Source organism: Vicia villosa, unplaced genomic scaffold (genome assembly GCF_029867415.1).
Source record: "Vicia villosa cultivar HV-30 ecotype Madison, WI unplaced genomic scaffold, Vvil1.0 ctg.000643F_1_1, whole genome shotgun sequence".
Classification (NCBI taxonomy): Eukaryota; Viridiplantae; Streptophyta; class Magnoliopsida; order Fabales; family Fabaceae; genus Vicia; species Vicia villosa.
This window is the reverse complement of record NW_026705287.1, coordinates 384,609-404,370: the sequence shown is the minus strand read 5'-3', so window position 1 is coordinate 404,370 and position 19,762 is coordinate 384,609. Positions and strand designations below refer to the sequence as shown.

The window sequence follows — 19,762 nt, the reverse complement described above, 5'->3', positions numbered from 1 at the left end:
CCACGTATAATTTTCCTGCGAAGTTTTCTCCAAAGTCCAACACCAATTCTTCCTATATTTTCTCAAGCCCAGTCTTCCGGATTACTCTCTCCAGATTCCTACAATTTCTCAACCTAAGCTTGGATACGATGAGTATAAATACTGATCATTTAGCAGCAAAGAGGGGGGACGCCATTTTTCTCTTCTTCGTCCATTTTTCTTTCTTGTTTAGTTTCTAGGTAATTTTCTTTCGCCATGTAAAAAGTGGTAGTTTCTCACATCGAGGAACTACCACACCATTAGTTTTAGATTTTTTTCTTTTAATTATTTTGTACTTCGAGTTTCAAGCATGCCGGAATAATCCAATTCAATTCCAGTTCCAGTTATTGTACAAAGTCTCTTTCAGAAGCAATTACAATTTTCCTTTTCGCATTATTTACAGGTTTCTCTTTATCGCATTTTATTTCCTATTGCTTTATTAGTTTAATTTAATTAACATGATGTCTTTAATTTCAATTATCATGTTTAGTCTGTTTAAGTTTAATTTAATGTTTAGCTAAATAGTTTTGAGTCCGGTATGTAAGGACCGTCGTCTCCGACGGGACTCGGTAATTATTTTGTTGGCTTAAATTATTATTATTAAATTCTGTTTTGGCTTTAGTTTTTATTCTTAATTTAGGAAACCTTGTCATGAGAGTGAGAGGTTACCTACCACGATTTCGTCACGAGAGTGAGAAATCTATTAAGGTTCGAACCGGCACTACGAGAGCGTGGGGGTCGAACCAGATAGTAAAAACTAGGCATTAATCTTAAACACAGCGAGAGTGCTTTAGGATTAATTAGGACTTGTTTAGTTTTCAAAACGCGTTCTTTGATTTAAGTGGGCGAGCGAGAGCAGAATCCTACGATTAAGGAGCGTGACTTTATTCAAAACCACGAGAGTGTGAAGTTTAGTCTTTAAGCTAATATTTTCTACTAAATATGTTTTTAACATTTTTAATAAACCAATGAATTACAGTGTTCCCGAAGTACGCGGAATTACATTCCGGTCTCTCTCCTCCTATATTTATCTTAATCTTAGTTTTATTTCAGTTTTAGTTCTTAGGTTCCCCTTAATCAAACATTCATTAGCCTTAGCTTTACAAAGCAACAATAGATTACAGTAGGTTGGCATTGGTCTCTGTGGTTCGACAATATTTTATATTACTTCGATATATCCATGCACTTGCGGACGCATCAGAATCACTGTATACACGTAGGGAGAAGTTTGAAATATGCTTGGCTAGTGAAAGTAACAAGCCATGAGTTGTCGTGCTTCTCATTTAACGTATGATGCATTTAACCGTATCCCAATGTTATTAAAAAAACGTTGCCATGAACTAACAAGCTTTGTTAATTAAGAATGTTATGTCAGGTCGGGTGAGTGTCACAAATTGCAAGGCACCAATTGTGCAACGATAAGCTAGAGGATTTGGAACTACACCAGTTCCATGTTTCTTAGTTTACACTGACTGAACATAGTAATAGCCACACCTTTTGCTTCGATCATATTCACTTTGGAGAGTAAGTCCTAAATATATTTGATATATTTAAGGAGTAGAGTACCATTTTCCCGATGATGAACTTTAATGGCTAGAAAATATTAAGGAACTCCTAGCTTCTTGAGAGAAAACTTGGTATGAAGTTTGTTGACGAGCTCATGAACTAGTTTTGAGAAAGATCCAGTTATGAGAATATTGTTCACATATACAAAGGCGTAATAAGTAACATTATTATGATTAAAAGAACACGTGTTGTTGATGCTTGATTCAATACCCACTTTATCATTATCTTCTTCTTTCTCGTTTTCGGATGTTGTTGAGTATGTGTTTGACTCAAGTGCTACTCCTTCTTTCACCACCAATCCTTGGGTTCTTAATGTTTTTGGGCCTAGTTGTTCCAGCATAGTCCCTTTTTCTGAATTTGGCCTAACATGCACCTCATTCAAGTAATTTGCGTTTACCACATGGTGACCTTCAAGCTGCAGCCCCTAATAAAGTCAATGACCCCACTTTCATCTATTAATTTTTCCATAGCGTGCTTTCCCTTTCCATGTGTCGTGCCTTTACTTCTCTCTTTGATTATTCCTCGGGATACCATTTCAAGCTTCTCTGAGTGATTTGGTTGCTTTTTAATCTTTTTTAAAAAAATTTCTCGCCTTCCACGTGTCGTTTTCCAACTTCTTCATTTGAATTCTCCATAATTTCAATTCCTTATGTTACGTTGTTCACAACCCCCACACGATTAGTCTCTTTAATGATTAGTTTATGCCTATTATCAGCATTTATAACTTATTTCTCATTAAGAGTATTGAACCTAGATCCTATGATTTTTGCCCTATCATTGATGACACCATTGATTACACCTTTGACCTCTTGCACCCTGTTCCCCTTTTCCGCCTGACCACCGTTATGGCCATCTATCTTGTTCTTCCTCACTCTCCTAATTTTTTGAACAGTTGTCCATTGCCCAACTTTTAAGGAATTAGCTTCTTCATTTATCACTTCTGCATTTCCCCTGATTATCTTAAACATTCACTTTATGTGTCTTCTCCATGTATCCTTCAGTGTAATGAGAAAATCTACCGCATGTAAGGCAAATCAGGTGAAGTCCTTCATATTCCATCTTATAATGTCTTTCTTTTAAGGAGAACATTGCTACAAGGGGTTTTATCAAGTCAACTTGAATACACAATCTTGCATACTTGCCTCTTTTCCGACTGAGAGTATTTTTTATCTACTTTGACTGTCTTCCCGATTCGATTACCAATGAAAGATAAGACTCTATCATCATAGTTGATTGAAGTTGAAGTTGATAGTTGATGTCAAAATTTATATTTTTTTACGGGTCACTATTAGCAAAATATATATTTTATTTTAATTACCAATTATTTTTATTTGAGACACAAAAATTTTATTTTCAAATATCAAAATTGAATTTATATTATTATTATTTATTTTATAATTAAATAAAATATATATCGTATAAAATAAATTCACATGTGCGGATACACAGATATCTGGCTAGTTTATTGATTCTATAATACGATACGAAAGGCTTACACAAAAACAATTGGTAGAAGAGGCTTGCTATATATACACCACTTTTCTCTACACCTAGCTTACACCATATAAAGACAACAAAGAAAAATTGTTAGGCACATGTTGCACCCCAAAATTTGCCCATCTAATTTATTTCTAACTGGCTTATAATTCTCATTCATCTGTATATATTTCAGTAGGTCATGTACATAGCATAACATTCATTCATGATGAAATAACATTGAGGCATGGGATCAAGGATCATGGAGCTAATAAGGTCCAAATTTTATTACAACAATCCTAACTTATTACAAAGGCGCTACAAATCGCAAAGGAAAGATTACAACCAAAGAAAGAATCATCATCATAAACTCATCCTAATTCTGTCCCTAAATCTTCATGCCTCCATGTAAATCTCTAACTCACTCCCAACAACAGAGCTGCACCCTTGCATACTTCAGTAGTCAAATGTCTCAGAAAAATCCTCAACTGCAGTACCTGAACCGAAAGCCATTCGAAAGAACGTCAAAACAATGCCATAAAACCAATGTTCACACAAGGGTAAATTCAAAATTCAGAAGTGGCTCAAGCAAAAGTTATACCCTGCAACATATATTTACAGCAGCCATCCAATAGCATCAAGACAGCCCTGCATACACTCTATTTCAGCAATTCAGGCAGCTTACAAGTCATTCAGAACTCCATACAAAAGAAAACAAAATGAATTTATATCATGCTGCAAGTACATTCAGTTTCTCACCAGTTCAGCATTTAAGCTTAAAAGCATCATACATCCAAATCAAATGCATAACAGGTTACAACTCAATTTTGAAGTTAATTAAAGTACTGATCAAAACCTACCATACCATTCACAATACCAGAGCCTGTTACATTCAAACTTCATACTCCTAACAAGCCAAGTAACCTGCAATCACAATAAATCAGCATTAACAGTCATTCTCTATAATCCGCAATTTTCCATACAATTCAAACCACTGCCATACCAACCACATTCAGCTTCCAATTTCATGCAACAAAGAAGAAGGGCAGACTCATCTAGTCTATTCAACACAAAATTACAAACACATATCAACAAATACTTGCATACTAATTGGTTTTTCTGAATTATTTCCTTGCAACACATCACATAACAAACTACCGTGTCCATAATTGAAGTCAGCCCCTGCAAATATCAAAACCAGTCCACCATTTAACACAGAGATAACAGCCCTGCATAACAAGAAATTAATTCGGATTCAGTTTGCCTCAAACTCAACTCCTACTCATAAACTCATATCTTGTTGCTAACAGAATTTTCAAACTTGCTAACTTAACATTTCTCAGCTTCCATCTATAACTTTTACCTTTCCCAACTGCCAAATAACCAATCCGTAACCAACTTAAACTAACCCATAACAGAATTTCCAAACTCTAACAACCTAGTACAGTCCCATAACTAACCCTATAACTAACTGTTAACTCACTTCTAACAGTTACAACAGAAAACTAACAAACTCTCAGATCATAACTAACCTATAACTACCATTGCAACTGTCTTATAACAGAATGGGGACCAATTTGTAACTAACCTGAGAATGAATAAGCTGAACCAGTGGCCTATATAACAAGCTCCTCTCCCACCTGCAAGCCTTTCACACACTCTCTCCACCATTTTCTCCCCACAATGAACTTCATCTTCAATTCTCTCCCTTCCTTCTCGACCATTCTCCATCTTTTCCAGATTCTCATCTTCATCTTCTCTCCATTTTCATCATCTTCTTCGATTCTTCATCTCTTCCACAACTCATAACCTTCACCATCGATCATCCTCCACCACTTCATCACCATCTTCAACTCCTCCTTCAATCATCTGCAACAATCAACATCATCATCATCATCGATTTGACGCCCACGGAAACAAAAATTCTGAAAAGGACGAAGTAAGACGAATTGAAAGCGGAAGATTATCAAGAAAGCTTTCCTGAATCGTCAACTCCCTCATCGCGGGTTCGCGTTCATTTCGCTGCCATCGCACCGCTGGTATTCTCAAATTGTTGCATTCCTTTTGCATCTCAGGGTTAAGATGGTTTGAATCGGAGGCAAGAAGCGACGAGTTCAGAGAGTGATGATTGGGAGGGCTCAGTGACGGCGTTGTCCTCGATCAGAGGCCATGGAATCTTCCGTCGAGCCGCTCACCGGCGAGGAGAGATAAGAGCGAAAGCGGGAGAGACGAAGGCGCCAGGTTCGACGTGCGTTGGTTTACAGCGCCGAGTGAAGCTTCGCCGGAGAGAAAGCAAGCGTCGCCGTTTCGTCGTGAGAGAGAGGGAAGAAGAATTGGGAACGTTGCACACAGTTGAGAGCAGAAGAAGTGCAATCGGTACATTTCGCTTAACCCTAAATCCTCTTTCTATTTAATTTTAATTTTAATTAATTGAATTAATCTTAGATTGTATATGACATAAATCTGATTAATGGTATTAAGGTCTGAGTAATGATTATTAATTAGGCTTAATGTGAATTTAATGTGAATATTCTGAGTTAATTGTTAATTTGATCACTAAGGTTTGAACTGAATAATAATAATAATTAAACTGGATCAAGACAATGAATCTGGGCCTGCGCTCATTGCTATCACACCCCTATTTTCATATTTTCACCCCGGTTCATTTTAATTTCCAATTTAATTTTAGTTAGTTTTTTTTACTATTTCTTTTAGTGATTAAATGCTGATTTGTCTACTATCACTTTTAGGCTTTAATACATGAAGTTTTAACATAAAAAATGATCACAAAAATATTAGTTTAGGCTTGTATTTTAATTCTTTTGCTTGATTAGAATTCTTGTTCTTTGTCATATAAAAATCAATAAAAATAATAGTCCTTTAATTCACTTTTGGTACTATATTTTGCATCATTTGCTTCCATGTTTTGTACCATATTTCAAGTCATTCTTTTAGTCATTTTTGCACTAATTTTGTATCATTGTTTACTTGTAATTTTTACTTATAATTTTGATCTTTGCTTGTGCTTGTAATTTCGTTCATTTAATTCCTAACTTTAGGTAGAAACCATGACAACATTAGGACTTAGAAGTTCCCTTCATAACACTTAAGCTAGTTATTCATTTTAGGCTAGTTTTTTTCTCCTTTTTCTTTTCAACTTTAAAACATTAATAAAGGACGACGCGAATCATGCTAATGCCTTTTTTTAGTGTGAAAGAAATGATTGGGGCGTAGGCCCCGATGTATGTTCTTTCCCACTTAGCGGAAGAGAAATGATTGAGGCCTAGGCCTCGGTTTATTTCTTAACCGTTATTTAGAGAAACGATTGTGGCGTAGGCCTCGATGTGCATTCTCTAAATACTCAAAAACTGTATTTCATTTAGAGAAACGATTGTGGCGTAGGCCTCGATGTGCATTCTCTAAATATTCAAAAAACTCTTTTTAAGGCATGATTCAAGTCACGAATTAATTTTCCTTAAAAGACACCCAACCAAAAACACTTCAAAATATCTAATAAAGGTTCAGACCTAAACAAAGTAAGGAAGTGATGCGAAGCCTTGTAGTGGGTTTTCGTCCATCATGGAATTACACCTAAAAGACACAAACCAATTTTATCTCTTCTCTCTCTTGCCTCCGAGGCATTCTTTCTCTTGCCTTCAGGGCATTCTTTCTCCTAATCGGACACGTTATTTCCGCTCCATTCCCAGCTTAAGACTCCAGAGGTCGAGCAGCGGAGTGCGAATGTAAATGTTCAACTAAAAAACACAAAAACAAACAAAAACTAAAGAGCCGAACTACGGCGCTCTGATTCCTGAAAAGGATACGTAGGCATTAGGTCGCGGGGCCTAAGCGAGCACAACTATTTAAAAACCTTATTTTCCCCGTGTTTCTTTCTTTCATTTGCATGCATTCCCTTAGTAATTAAGCTTTAGATTTATACACCCTTAGAATAGAACAAACATAAGTGGATCCTGTGGAGTACCACAGACGTGAGGGGTGCTAATACCTTCCCCTCGCGTAACCGACTTCTTACCCGATCTCTGGTCGCAAGACCTTTTCTTATCCTTTTCTTATTCTAGGTTTTCTGATATTCCTTTCCCTCTTTGGGATAAATATATTGGTGGCGAATCTGTCTATTTTCGCGAGCGTGCGACAGCTGGCGACTCTGCTGGGGATGTGATAGACCTGTGCTGGTCCATTCTTAGCAAGTCGATCCTAGCTTGCGTTTGTTTTCTTTTCTTTGGGTGTTTATTTATTGCTTTATTGCTTTATTACTTTATTGCTTTATTGCTTTATTTCTTTATGCATCGCATTTTATTTTCATGTACTATGATTATTATTATGCTGTTCTGTTGGGACGGGATGTTACTGATTTGAGGTAAAAGGCCCAATACCCAGGCCAGAGTGACACATAGGATACCTAGGATAGAGTGGATAGTCATGACGCCGATGAGATGTCAGGTCTTGTCTAGTGCGATCATGAGACTCACGCCCAGTCGAGGTTCAAATGGGGTATCATCGTTGGCATGTAGATGCAACAATGGTGGTATCTCAGGAGAACTGATAACGCTGGTTGCCATATTGACCTACCCTGACCTAGACTACACCCGTGAGTGGGGAGGGAATCATATTCTTATCATGTACAGGTACATGTTCTGTTGGTGACTATTGGTCCTCCTGGTACTCAAAAGAACGTTGAACCTTTGATCTTGGAACATTTGACTTATACAGAAGCTATACATCAGTTATCTATCAGAATCAACGTCGAACCTCTGAATCTGGAGGATTCGACCTTATTTGACTTATGCAAAGGTTATCTATCAGAATCAACGTCGAACCTCTGAATCTGGAGGGTTCGACCATCTTTGACTCATGCACGAGCTATTTATCCAGAAAGCAACGTCGAACCTCTGAATCTAGAGGGTTCGACCATATCTTATTGACCACAAGAAGCTATTGTCCAAGAGGCCTTGATCCTTGATCCTGATTTATGATACATTTGCATCTTCATTAACATTTTGCATTCATGCATGTGCATCCATGGTTACCAAGACTCTTACCTTTCTCCTTTCCATCAGATTAGTCAAGACGATTCCTCCACACCGATATCTGATAAAAGCTCACAGAAGAAGAATCATGGGGAATTACAAACAAAATCAAGCTACTATCTAAGGACCCCATGCCTCCTCATGAGGGTACCTTCCACCAAAGAACCCTGAAGACTTTGTGTTTGTCAGAGAACATTTCAGTTGCATCAGAATAAGGCCAATCTTGCCATTGTTTAGACTTCTCAAGCATTTTCAACTATATTACTTTTGTTGTTATCAAGTACTTCTCATTGTAAGAAACTCATTCTGTTTGAATAAATAAAAATAATGCAATATACATGTTTTTCTCAAATCATTTCATCTTTGTCATTATGTTTGTTCATATTAAACTCATTTGTCTTAAGCAACTAAAAAAGGAGAATGATGAAAATCAAAAACACATGAACTACTAACTGTATGCTTTTGGAACAAAGATCCTGCTGACGATGTACAGGCATTGTTTCGATTCCTAAACACCGGAGTTATAAGGGAGTGAAACCTTCGTCAACCCCTTTGAGCCTAAGGAGTAGTAGTTTCTTTTCAAAAATACAAAACCCTCAATATTAACCAGGGGCAGGGTAGTCTTCAGTTAGTGCGACCGAGCTCTCAACTTTCAGGTATTCCATCAGAGGATCAATCATATTCCGTCTCTCACAACAAAAGAAGAAGAGCACAATCCACAATGGATGTCTCTCATTCACTAAGAAGAAGGCAGTCACAACCTTTTCTTCAAATCAATCACAAAAGCCATACAACTTATTCCCGAAACGAGACAAAAAGAATGAAAAGAAAGTTATGAATCATGATAAAAAAAAAACAATAGCCCGCTAAGTCAAAAGAAAAAAAGAAAAGCTTTTAAGCAAATGACTTAGGCAAAAATTAGGGCATATCCCGCTGGACAACGGAAACCAAAATCAAGAGAAACTTTTTGTCCAGGCAAAAATTAGGGAAAGCAAAAGACAAAGCAAAAAAAAAACCTCCAAGGGACAAGTTGTTGTGACCATCAACAAAAACACCAAAGGGTGACTGCCACCTCCGTCAAAGCCATAAAGGATCCTCATCCATCACAATTCTTCCTGAAAGGTGAACACTCGTGTCAAACTAGCTGAACGTAGGACTGGAGGACATCACGAAGAAGGGGTGGGTTAAGTAGAACTTGAGCCTTTATCCTTTGTTTCTTAAACCGTGAACCCGGCCACGTTACAACCCTCAAAAGTCCTAATTGAAGCAGGGTTCGTTCTGAAAGCATACAAACTGTGAAATCATGTCAAAACTGACTCCTAATGTTGCTGTGTCATTTGTGTTAGTATCAGTACAACATTTTGACAAATAAAAACTTTTACTTTGGGATTAACATGTGCATTGCATTCTCATTATCTTTCCAAAACAGAAATGTCTCTAAACTTGAAAGTAAGTACTTGATACCAAGGAAAGTTCAACATTGAAATTCCATCGAGTAATCTTACAAAGGCAAAGGTTGGTCACCAACTAGAAAATATCTGAAGAATCCATTGGGTGGAAGAGTTCCTTTCAATCTGGGGCATTCATTCCATGATCAACACTGGGGCAGACCATTTCAAATCTCCATGATTCAAACATTATCAAAGTTCTTTCTCAAGAGACTATACAAGCTGGGGCAAGCTAGTGGCAATTCATTTCTTCATCTTCAATCAAGAGTCAGATATCGAGACAAGTGGCGAGGAGTCAAGCCAAATACCTTCATAAGTTCTGTCCTTCAGGCAATGACCTTTCCACAAAGGCATTCCCCTTCCATCCCCTGTATCATGGAAGCAATCATTCCATTCATAATCATACATACATCATACATATCATTGCATTCTCATTAGCATATCTCCCTCAATAATCCAATCATCAATAAAGCAGGGGCATCCACCCTATCCTGAATCAAGCAGAGTTTCAGAGCTCCACCTAATCTATTCCCACACAAAGCATAAACCCTGTGTAAGTTTAAGAGTGCGCCTAAGAGGGGGGGGGTGAATTAGGACTTTGAAAATTTATCCGGTTTTATGAGAATGCTTGTACTTATTTTTCTGGTTAAGTGTTTGAAGGTTCTTGAATAGTTCTTTTATTTTCTTGATAATGGTGATAAAGCGGTAAAATGCGGAAAAGTAAAGAACACAACGATATATACTGGTTCCCCTCACAATCCGAGAGTACTCCAGTCCCCTTTCAAACACGAAAGAGATTTTACTATTGTTAGATCTTTGTACAAGCCTATACTAAGACTCCTCCTACAATCTTCTAACAAAACCACCAAGAACAATCCTCTTGGATTTCAATAAGTCCTTAAGAGAACACCCTCCCTAAGGATACCTCTTGTTTCCAAAACTATGGACAACAAGGTTACAACTACCAAGAACAATCCTCTTGGATTTACCAACTTGATTATGAGAACAATCCTCTCACTAATCAAAGACTCTTGCTTCCAACAATCCTGGATAGCAAATCAATAATAACAAAATATATTTTGAGTAGAAGTTTTGATACAATGAATCAATCACTTGATTGATCTTCCCTTTCAAGTAAACAAATCTTTTAATGTAACACAAGTGTTTATGAATGGTATGAAATGTTTCTTTGCAATATTAAAAGAAAATATATGCAAGAGGTTTCAATGAAATTTGAAGTATATGACACTTGGTGTTTATATGAAGATTTCTTGATGTATAAGATTTGTATGAATTTTTGAATGAAAGAGGTGATTTGATAAATCTGAAATTCTGTGTTTTATAACCTCTAAAACACCCCTACAAAAGATCATAATCCATGGAAGGTTGCCAATACAAAGGGTGAAGAGGTATGACATAAAAGCTGTTGGGAAAAATATAATTTTTCAAACTGCGCACAGAGGAACCGGTTCCCAAAATATGGAACCCGGGTTCCCTAACCCAACGTTAAAAAGAAATTCAAATTTTGAACTGGGGAACCGGTTCCCAGAATATGGAACTCGGTTCCTGGACATGATGAAACGCAAATATGCTGGGTAGTGGGATCTGGGAACCGGTTCCTCCAAACTGGAACTCGGTTCCCACATGCAAAAAAAATGCCAAAGACTCATTTTTAATGGCTTGAATGATTTTCTAATGATTTGCAAATATTATGGAACATGTATGAATGTTTGAGAACACTTGTTATGCATTAATAGACTTGCTTTGCCATAAACCTTAATACCTTAGATCAACCAAGCTTGAAACCATTGAGGAAATCTTGAATCTTGTTTCTTTTAAAAAATACTTGATCCATTGCTTATTTGATCTTTTTGCTCATCCTTTATTGATGCATACTTATGATAGTTGTCTTCATCAAAATATAGTGTTGTAGAAGCATGCCTTCACATTCTCCCCCTTTTTGATGATGACAACATTTGAAATATGAAGTGTAATGCTCTTATGTGAATGCTCCCCCTAAATTTGATAACTCCCCCTTGATCAAAGCTCTCCCTTGATTTATAGAGAATATTATTTCTTTGTGGCTGCAAATGTTAGAGACAAGCAAGCATACACATATACACAAATATCTTCTCCCCCTTTGTCATTATCAAAAAGGATGGGAAAAAGATAAATTATTATAAAATATGAACACAATTAATTCTTTACCTATGAGTTTTACCTCATGAATGACTTCATCAAACATTCATCTTTGATGAATATTATTTTGAAGCCTTTGTCACAAAGTTGGCTTTTTCTTAGAAGATTTTGCTTTAGTCTTTCAACATAAAGTAAGTCTTCAATTGATGTGAAATTTAGTACTTCAACTTTGACAATGCCAAGAATTCTTCCTTTAAGTTATTCTCCATATGTGAAATCACCCTTGGACTTTATAACTAGATTTGAAAGTTAGTTTATGTCTCCCATCAAATGCTTAGAACCACCACTTGATAAAAACACCATAGATTTTAAGTGGTCCTCAAGCAAACCTACAAAACAAATTAAGTTTTATTTGGTACCCAAGTGGCTTTGGGTCCATCATAGTTAGTTCCTTTCTTCACCCATACATAATGTCCACTAGGAACACTAAAGTTCCTTACATAACAAGCATTGGGTGTGTGACCAATAATACCACAATAAAAACAAGTAGGTTCAAAGTTACTTCTATATCTAGGAACATATGGTTTCTTTTTAGGAAACCTTTTAGGATGATGATGAACCTTTTGTGCTTTATCCAATTTGTTGATTTGTTCACTTGCCTTCACAAAGATAGTTTAACTAGTACTTGGTTTAGACTTTGCATATCCAAGACCACTTTTATCATTAAGGAATCTTTGTTGCCTAAGGACACCTTCCAACCCAATTTGTCCTTTTTCATACCTTTCAAGGAGTCTCTTTATTTGAACAATTTGAAAAGAAAGTGATTCACAATTCTTGCATGCAACACTATCTTCTTGAACACTAATCATTTTTTCTTTGTCATCTTTTTCTTCTATTATCTTAACCTTCTCTTCTAAAGATGATATTATTTTCTTTTGAGATGAGATAGTTTTATAGAGAATTTTGCACTCATTTAACAATTCATTTATTGCATCTTGAACATCATTATCAAAAAGAGAAAATTCATTACTAACCTCATTGTCTTCATCATCGGAATGGTGTGTTGCTACCAATGCAAGATTCACATGTTCTTCATCTGAAGATGAACTTATTTCATTGTCATCCCATGCTACATATGCTTTCTTTGATTTTTTATCTTTATTTTTCTTGAAGTATTTGTCCTTCTTTACAAGTTTAGGGCATTCACTTTTGACATGTCCTCTTTCTCCACATTCGAAGCATTTAATCTTCCTTGTTGGTGCTTCCTCTTTATTGCTATCATGATGCTTGAATCTTGTCTTCAAGGCAATATCTTTTGAATCTTTCATTTGAATTTCATGCGTTTCAAGTCTTCCGAGTTCTGTTTCATATTCTTGAAGTTTACCGAACAAGGTTGCGGAAGTCATCTTTGATAGATTCTTTTTCTCGGATATCGCCGTTACTTTTGGTTGCCATTCTCTTGTTAAAGATCTAAGCACCTTTAGATTTAGTTCTTCGGTAGTGAGAGTCTTACCAAGTGCCTTCAAGTGATTTGTCAAATGAACGAATCGTTTTTGCAATTCGAGAATAGTTTCTCTGGGCTTCATTCTAAACAATTCGTATTCTTGACTTAAGGTATTCAATCTTGATCTTTTAACTTCAGCGGTACCTTCATGAGTTTCTACAAGAGTATCCCAAATTTCCTTTGATGTTGTACATGCTGATACTCGGAAAAATTCATCCATACTAAGAGCACCATGAAGAAGACTGATTGCCTTTTTGTCAGCAAGAACCCTTTTTCTATCATTATTATCCCATGACGCTTTAGGTTTCTCCGATCCAACACCATTAACGACCGTTGTAGGAACATGAGGACCTTGTAGGACAGCCTCCCAAACTTCTTCTCCTTGTGCTTCTAGATGAGCCTTCATTTGGATTTTCCAAAAGTCAAAATATTCACCACAAAACAATGGAGGCTTGTTGTTAGAACCACCATCTTTGAAAACCGGTCTTTGATTTGCGGAAGCCATTCTGGATCTTTAGGAACAAGTTACCTATAACTTGCTCTGATGCCAATTGTAAGTTTAAGAGTGCGCCTAAGAGGGGGGGTGAATTAGGACTTTGAAAATTTATCCGGTTTTATGAGAATGCTTGTACTTATTTTTCTGGTTAAGTGTTTGAAGGTTCTTGAATAGTTCTTTTATTTTCTTGATAATGGTGATAAAGCGGTAAAATGCGGAAAAGTAAAGAACACAACGATATATACTGGTTCCCCTCACAATCCGAGAGTACTCCAGTCCCCTTTCAAACACGAAAGAGATTTTACTATTGTTAGATCTTTGTACAAGCCTATACTAAGACTCCTCCTACAATCTTCTAACAAAACCACCAAGAACAATCCTCTTGGATTTCAATAAGTCCTTAAGAGAACACCCTCCCTAAGGATACCTCTTGTTTCCAAAACTATGGACAACAAGGTTACAACTACCAAGAACAATCCTCTTGGATTTACCAACTTGATTATGAGAACAATCCTCTCACTAATCAAAGACTCTTGCTTCCAACAATCCTGGATAGCAAATCAATAATAACAAAATATATTTTGAGTAGAAGTTTTGATACAATGAATCAATCACTTGATTGATCTTCCCTTTCAAGTAAACAAATCTTTTAATGTAACACAAGTGTTTATGAATGGTATGAAATGTTTCTTTGCAATATTAAAAGAAAATATATGCAAGAGGTTTCAATGAAATTTGAAGTATATGACACTTGGTGTTTATATGAAGATTTCTTGATGTATAAGATTTGTATGAATTTTTGAATGAAAGAGGTGATTTGATAAATCTGAAATTCTGTGTTTTATAACCTCTAAAACACCCCTACAAAAGATCATAATCCATGGAAGGTTGCCAATACAAAGGGTGAAGAGGTATGACATAAAAGCTGTTGGGAAAAATATAATTTTTCAAACTGCGCACAGAGGAACCGGTTCCCAAAATATGGAACCCGGGTTCCCTAACCCAACGTTAAAAAGAAATTCAAATTTTGAACTGGGGAACCGGTTCCCAGAATATGGAACTCGGTTCCTGGACATGATGAAACGCAAATATGCTGGGCAGTGGGATCTGGGAACCGGTTCCTCCAAACTGGAACTCGGTTCCCACATGCAAAAAAAATGCCAAAGACTCATTTTTAATGGCTTGAATGATTTTCTAATGATTTGCAAATATTATGGAACATGTATGAATGTTTGAGAACACTTGTTATGCATTAATAGACTTGCTTTGCCATAAACCTTAATACCTTAGATCAACCAAGCTTGAAACCATTGAGGAAATCTTGAATCTTGTTTCTTTTAAAAAATACTTGATCCATTGCTTATTTGATCTTTTTGCTCATCCTTTATTGATGCATACTTATGATAGTTGTCTTCATCAAAACATAGTGTTGTAGAAGCTTGCCTTCACACCCTGAACAATCAATCGGTACACTGCATATAGAACTCATTGCATTGCATCTCCAAAAGTGCATCAAAAAAAAAATCAAACATTGCATATGAAACATAAGCCAAGTTACTCATCAGATGAGGTCCCTACAAGCAATCAATTGATATTCCACTGGATCACTCAGAGTTACCATTGTGGTGTCATCTTCCAAAGTCAATCATGTTCATCTTTCTTCAACCCAGAGTTGATGTTTTTGTGTTCAACCCAGAGTTGATTTTCCTTTCATCTTTTAACCCCGAGTTAATTATCTTTCCCCTCTCAACCCAGAGTTGACGGTTATCTTTTATTCAACCCAGAGTTGATCCTTGTCTTTCTTTCGCACTCAACCCAAAGTTGACGGTTATCTTTCCTCCTTTCCCTCTCAACCCAGAGTTGACGGTTATCCTTTATTCAACCCAGAGTTGACGGTTATCTTTTCTTATTTCCCACTCAACCCAGAGTTGACGGTTACCCTTTATTCAACCCAGAATTGATTTCTTTCCCTCTCAACCCAGAGTCGATGGTTATCCCTAGTTCAATCCAGAATTGATTTCTCTTTCCCACTCAACCCAGAGTTGACAGTTACTTCTAATTGTTCATCCTTCCTTCTTTCAACCCAGAGTTGATGTCTATCTCTTGTTTTCAACCCAGAGTTGATATTCTTACGTTTTTCCTCAACCCAGAGTTGATGCCTATATCTTGTCCCATTAATACTGATTTCTCTTTCCGTTCTCAATCCAGAGTTGACATTTACCTCATATCCAATCCAGAGTTGACTTCCTTCTATTCTTCAACCCAGAGTCGACCCACTATCCTTCTTCAACCCAGAGTTGAGTTCTATTTCATTTCTAACCCAGAGTTACTTTGTTCAATCCAGAATTGATATACTTTTCCTCAGTAGAATTGACACCGTCTTTTCCCCAGTGGATCCTGTCTCTCATCAGGCAAATTTTCAGGTTCACTTGGTATTTAATCTTCTTCTACCTCGAATGATCGAAAGGCTAGCGCCAATCTTACATTCAGGTTTAAGACGATTAAATAGGGGCAGCTGTTGCACCCCAAAATTTGCCCATCTAATTTATTTCTAACTGGCTTATAATTCTCATTCATTTGTATATATTTCAGTAGGTCATGTACATAGCATAACATTCATTCATGATGAAATAACATTGAGGCATGGGATCAAGGATCATGGAGCTAATAAGGTCCAAATTTTATTACAACAATCCTAACTTATTACAAAGGCGCTACAAATCGCAAAGGAAAGATTACAACCAAAGAAAGAATCATCATCATAAACTCATCCTAATTCTGTCCCTAAATCTTCATGCCTCCATGTAAATCTCCAACTCACTCCCAACAACAGAGCTGCACCCTTGCATACTTCAGTAGTCAAATGTCTCAGAAAAATCCTCAACTGCAGTACCTGAACCGAAAGCCATTCGAAAGAACGTCAAAACAATGCCATAAAACCAAAGTTCACACAAGGGTAAATTCAAAATTCAGAAGTGGCTCAAGCAAAAGTTATACCCTGCAACATATATTTACAGCAGCCATCCAATAGCATCAAGACAGCCCTGCATACACTCTATTTCAGCAATTCAGGCAGCTTACAAGTCATTCAGAACTCCATACAAAAGAAAACAAAATGAATTTATATCATGCTGCAAGTACATTCAGTTTCTCACCAGTTCAGCATTTAAGCTTAAAAGCATCATACATCCAAATCAAATGCATAACAGGTTACAACTCAATTTTGAAGTTAATTAAAGTACTGATCAAAACCTACCATACCATTCACAATACCAGAGCCTGTTACATTCAAACTTCATACTCCTAACAAGCCAAGTAACCTGCAATCACAATAAATCAGCATTAACAGTCATTCTCTATAATCCGCAATTTTCCATACAATTCAAACCACTGCCATACCAACCACATTCAGCTTCCAATTTCATGCAACAAAGAAGAAGGGCAGACTCATCTAGTCTATTCAACACAAAATTACAAACACATATCAACAAATACTTGCATACTAATTGGTTTTTCTGAATTATTTCCTTGCAACACATCACATAACAAACTACCGTGTCCATAATTGAAGTCAGCCCCTGCAAATATCAAAACCAGTCCACCATTTAACACAGAGATAGCAGCCCTGCATAACAAGAAATTAATTCGGATTCAGTTTGCCTCAAACTCAACTCCTATTCATAAACTCATATCTTGTTGCTAACAAAATTTTCAAACTTGCTAACTTAACATTTCTCAGCTTCCATCTATAACTTTTACCTTTCCCAACTGCCAAATAACCAATCCGTAACCAACTTAAACTAACCCATAACAGAATTTCCAAACTCTAACAACCTAGTACAGTCCCATAACTAACCCTATAACTAACTGTTAACTCACTTCTAACAGTTACAACAGAAAACTAACAAACTCTCAGATCATAACTAACCTATAACTACCATTGCAACTGTCTTATAACAGAATGGGGACCAATTTGTAACTAACCTGAGAATGAATAAGCTGAACCAGTGGCCTATATAACAAGCTCCTCTCCCACCTGCAAGCCTTTCACACACTCTCTCCACCATTTTCTCCCCACAATGAACTTCATCTTCAATTCTCTCCCTTCATTCTCGACCATTCTCCATCTTTTCCAGATTCTCATCTTCATCTTCTCTCCATTTTCATCATCTTCTTCGATTCTTCATCTCTTCCACAACTCATAACCTTCACCATCGATCATCCTCCACCACTTCATCACCATCTTCAACTCCTCCTTCAATCATCTGCAACAATCAACATCATCATCATCATCGATTTGACGCTCACGGAAACAAAAATTCTGAAAAGGACGAAGTAAGACGAATTGAAAGCGGAAGATTATCAAGAAAGCTTGCCTGAATCGTCAACTCCCTCATCGCGGGTTCGCGTTCATTTCGCTGCCATCGCACCGCTGGTATTCTCAAATTGTTGCATTCCTTTTGCATCTCAGGGTTAAGATGGTTTGAATCGGAGGCAAGAAGCGACGAGTTCAGAGAGTGATGATTGGGAGGGCTCAGTGACGGCGTTGTCCTCGATCAGAGGCCATGGAATCTTCCGTCGAGCCGCTCACCGGCGAGGAGAGATAAGAGCGAAAGCGGGAGAGACGAAGGCGCCAGGTTCGACGTGCGTTGGTTTACAGCGCCGAGTGAAGCTTCGCCGGAGAGAAAGCAAGCGTCGCCGTTTCGTCGTGAGAGAGAGGGAAGAAGAATTGGGAACGTTGCACACAGTTGAGAGCAGAAGAAGTGCAATCGGTACATTTCGCTTAACCCTAAATCCTCTTTCTATTTAATTTTAATTTTAATTAATTGAATTAATCTTAGATTGTATATGACATAAATCTGATTAATGGTATTAAGGTCTGAGTAATGATTATTAATTAGGCTTAATGTGAATTTAATGTGAATATTCTGAGTTAATTGTTAATTTGATCACTAAGGTTTGAACTGAATAATAATAATAATTAAACTGGATCAAGACAATGAATCTGGGCCTGCGCTCATTGCTATCACACCCCTATTTTCATATTTTCACCCCGGTTCATTTTAATTTCCAATTTAATTTTAGTTAGTTTTTTTTACTATTTCTTTTAGTGATTAAATGCTGATTTGTCTACTATCACTTTTAGGCTTTAATACATGAAGTTTTAACATAAAAAATGATCACAAAAATATTAGTTTAGGCTTGTATTTTAATTCTTTTGCTTGATTAGAATTCTTGTTCTTTGTCATATAAAAATCAATAAAAATAATAGTCCTTTAATTCACTTTTGGTACTATATTTTGCATCATTTGCTTCCATGTTTTGTACCATATTTCAAGTCATTCTTTTAGTCATTTTTGCACTAATTTTGTATCATTGTTTACTTGTAATTTTTACTTATAATTTTGATCTTTGCTTGTGCTTGTAATTTCGTTCATTTAATTCCTAACTTTAGGTAGAAACCATGACAACATTAGGACTTAGAAGTTCCCTTCATAACACTTAAGCTAGTTATTCATTTTAGGCTAGTTTTCTTCTCCTTTTTCTTTTCAACTTTAAAACATTAATAAAGGACGACGCGAATCATGCTAATGCCTTTTTTTAGTGTGAAAGAAATGATTGGGGCGTAGGCCCCGATGTATGTTCTTTCCCACTTAGCGGAAGAGAAATGATTGAGGCCTAGGCCTCGGTGTATTTCTTAACCGTTATTTAGAGAAACGATTGTGGCGTAGGCCTCGATGTGCATTCTCTAAATATTCAAAAACTGTATTTCATTTAGAGAAACGATTGTGGCGTAGGCCTCGATGTGCATTCTCTAAATATTCAAAAAACTCTTTTTAAGGCATGATTCAAGTCACGAATTAATTTTCCTTAAAAGACACCCAACCAAAAACACTTCAAAATATCTAATAAAGGTTCAGACCTAAACAAAGTAAGGAAGTGATGCGAAGCCTTGTAGTGGGTTTTCGTCCATCATGGAATTACACCTAAAAGACACAAACCAATTTTATCTCTTCTCTCTCTTGCCTCCGAGGCATTCTTTCTCTTGCCTTCAGGGCATTCTTTC

At 36.7% G+C, this 19,762-nt stretch overlaps 2 long non-coding RNA genes across 8 annotated transcripts; both read right to left on the bottom strand.

The window, feature by feature from the left end:
• Positions 1-3,313: 3,313 nt before the first annotated feature.
• LOC131630110 (uncharacterized) lies at positions 3,314-4,184 on the bottom strand. 2 transcript variants are annotated; one of them, XR_009292239.1, is made up of 4 exons: positions 4,064-4,184; positions 3,921-3,984; positions 3,662-3,758; positions 3,314-3,557 (listed from the first exon to the last, which is right to left on the bottom strand). It is a non-coding gene; the product is annotated as an uncharacterized LOC131630110 (long non-coding RNA). The 2 variants fall into 2 exon arrangements; XR_009292240.1 differs by having other exon boundaries at positions 3,926-3,984.
• Positions 4,185-16,359: 12,175 nt separating this feature from the next.
• Positions 16,360-17,724, bottom strand: LOC131630108 (uncharacterized). 6 transcript variants are annotated; one of them, XR_009292237.1, is made up of 4 exons: positions 17,680-17,724; positions 16,952-17,015; positions 16,693-16,789; positions 16,360-16,588 (listed from the first exon to the last, which is right to left on the bottom strand). It is a non-coding gene; the product is annotated as an uncharacterized LOC131630108 (long non-coding RNA). The 6 variants fall into 6 exon arrangements; XR_009292238.1 differs by having other exon boundaries at positions 16,957-17,015; positions 17,680-17,706; XR_009292235.1 differs by lacking the exon at positions 17,680-17,724 and adding an exon at positions 17,099-17,260.
• Positions 17,725-19,762: the final 2,038 nt, after the last annotated feature.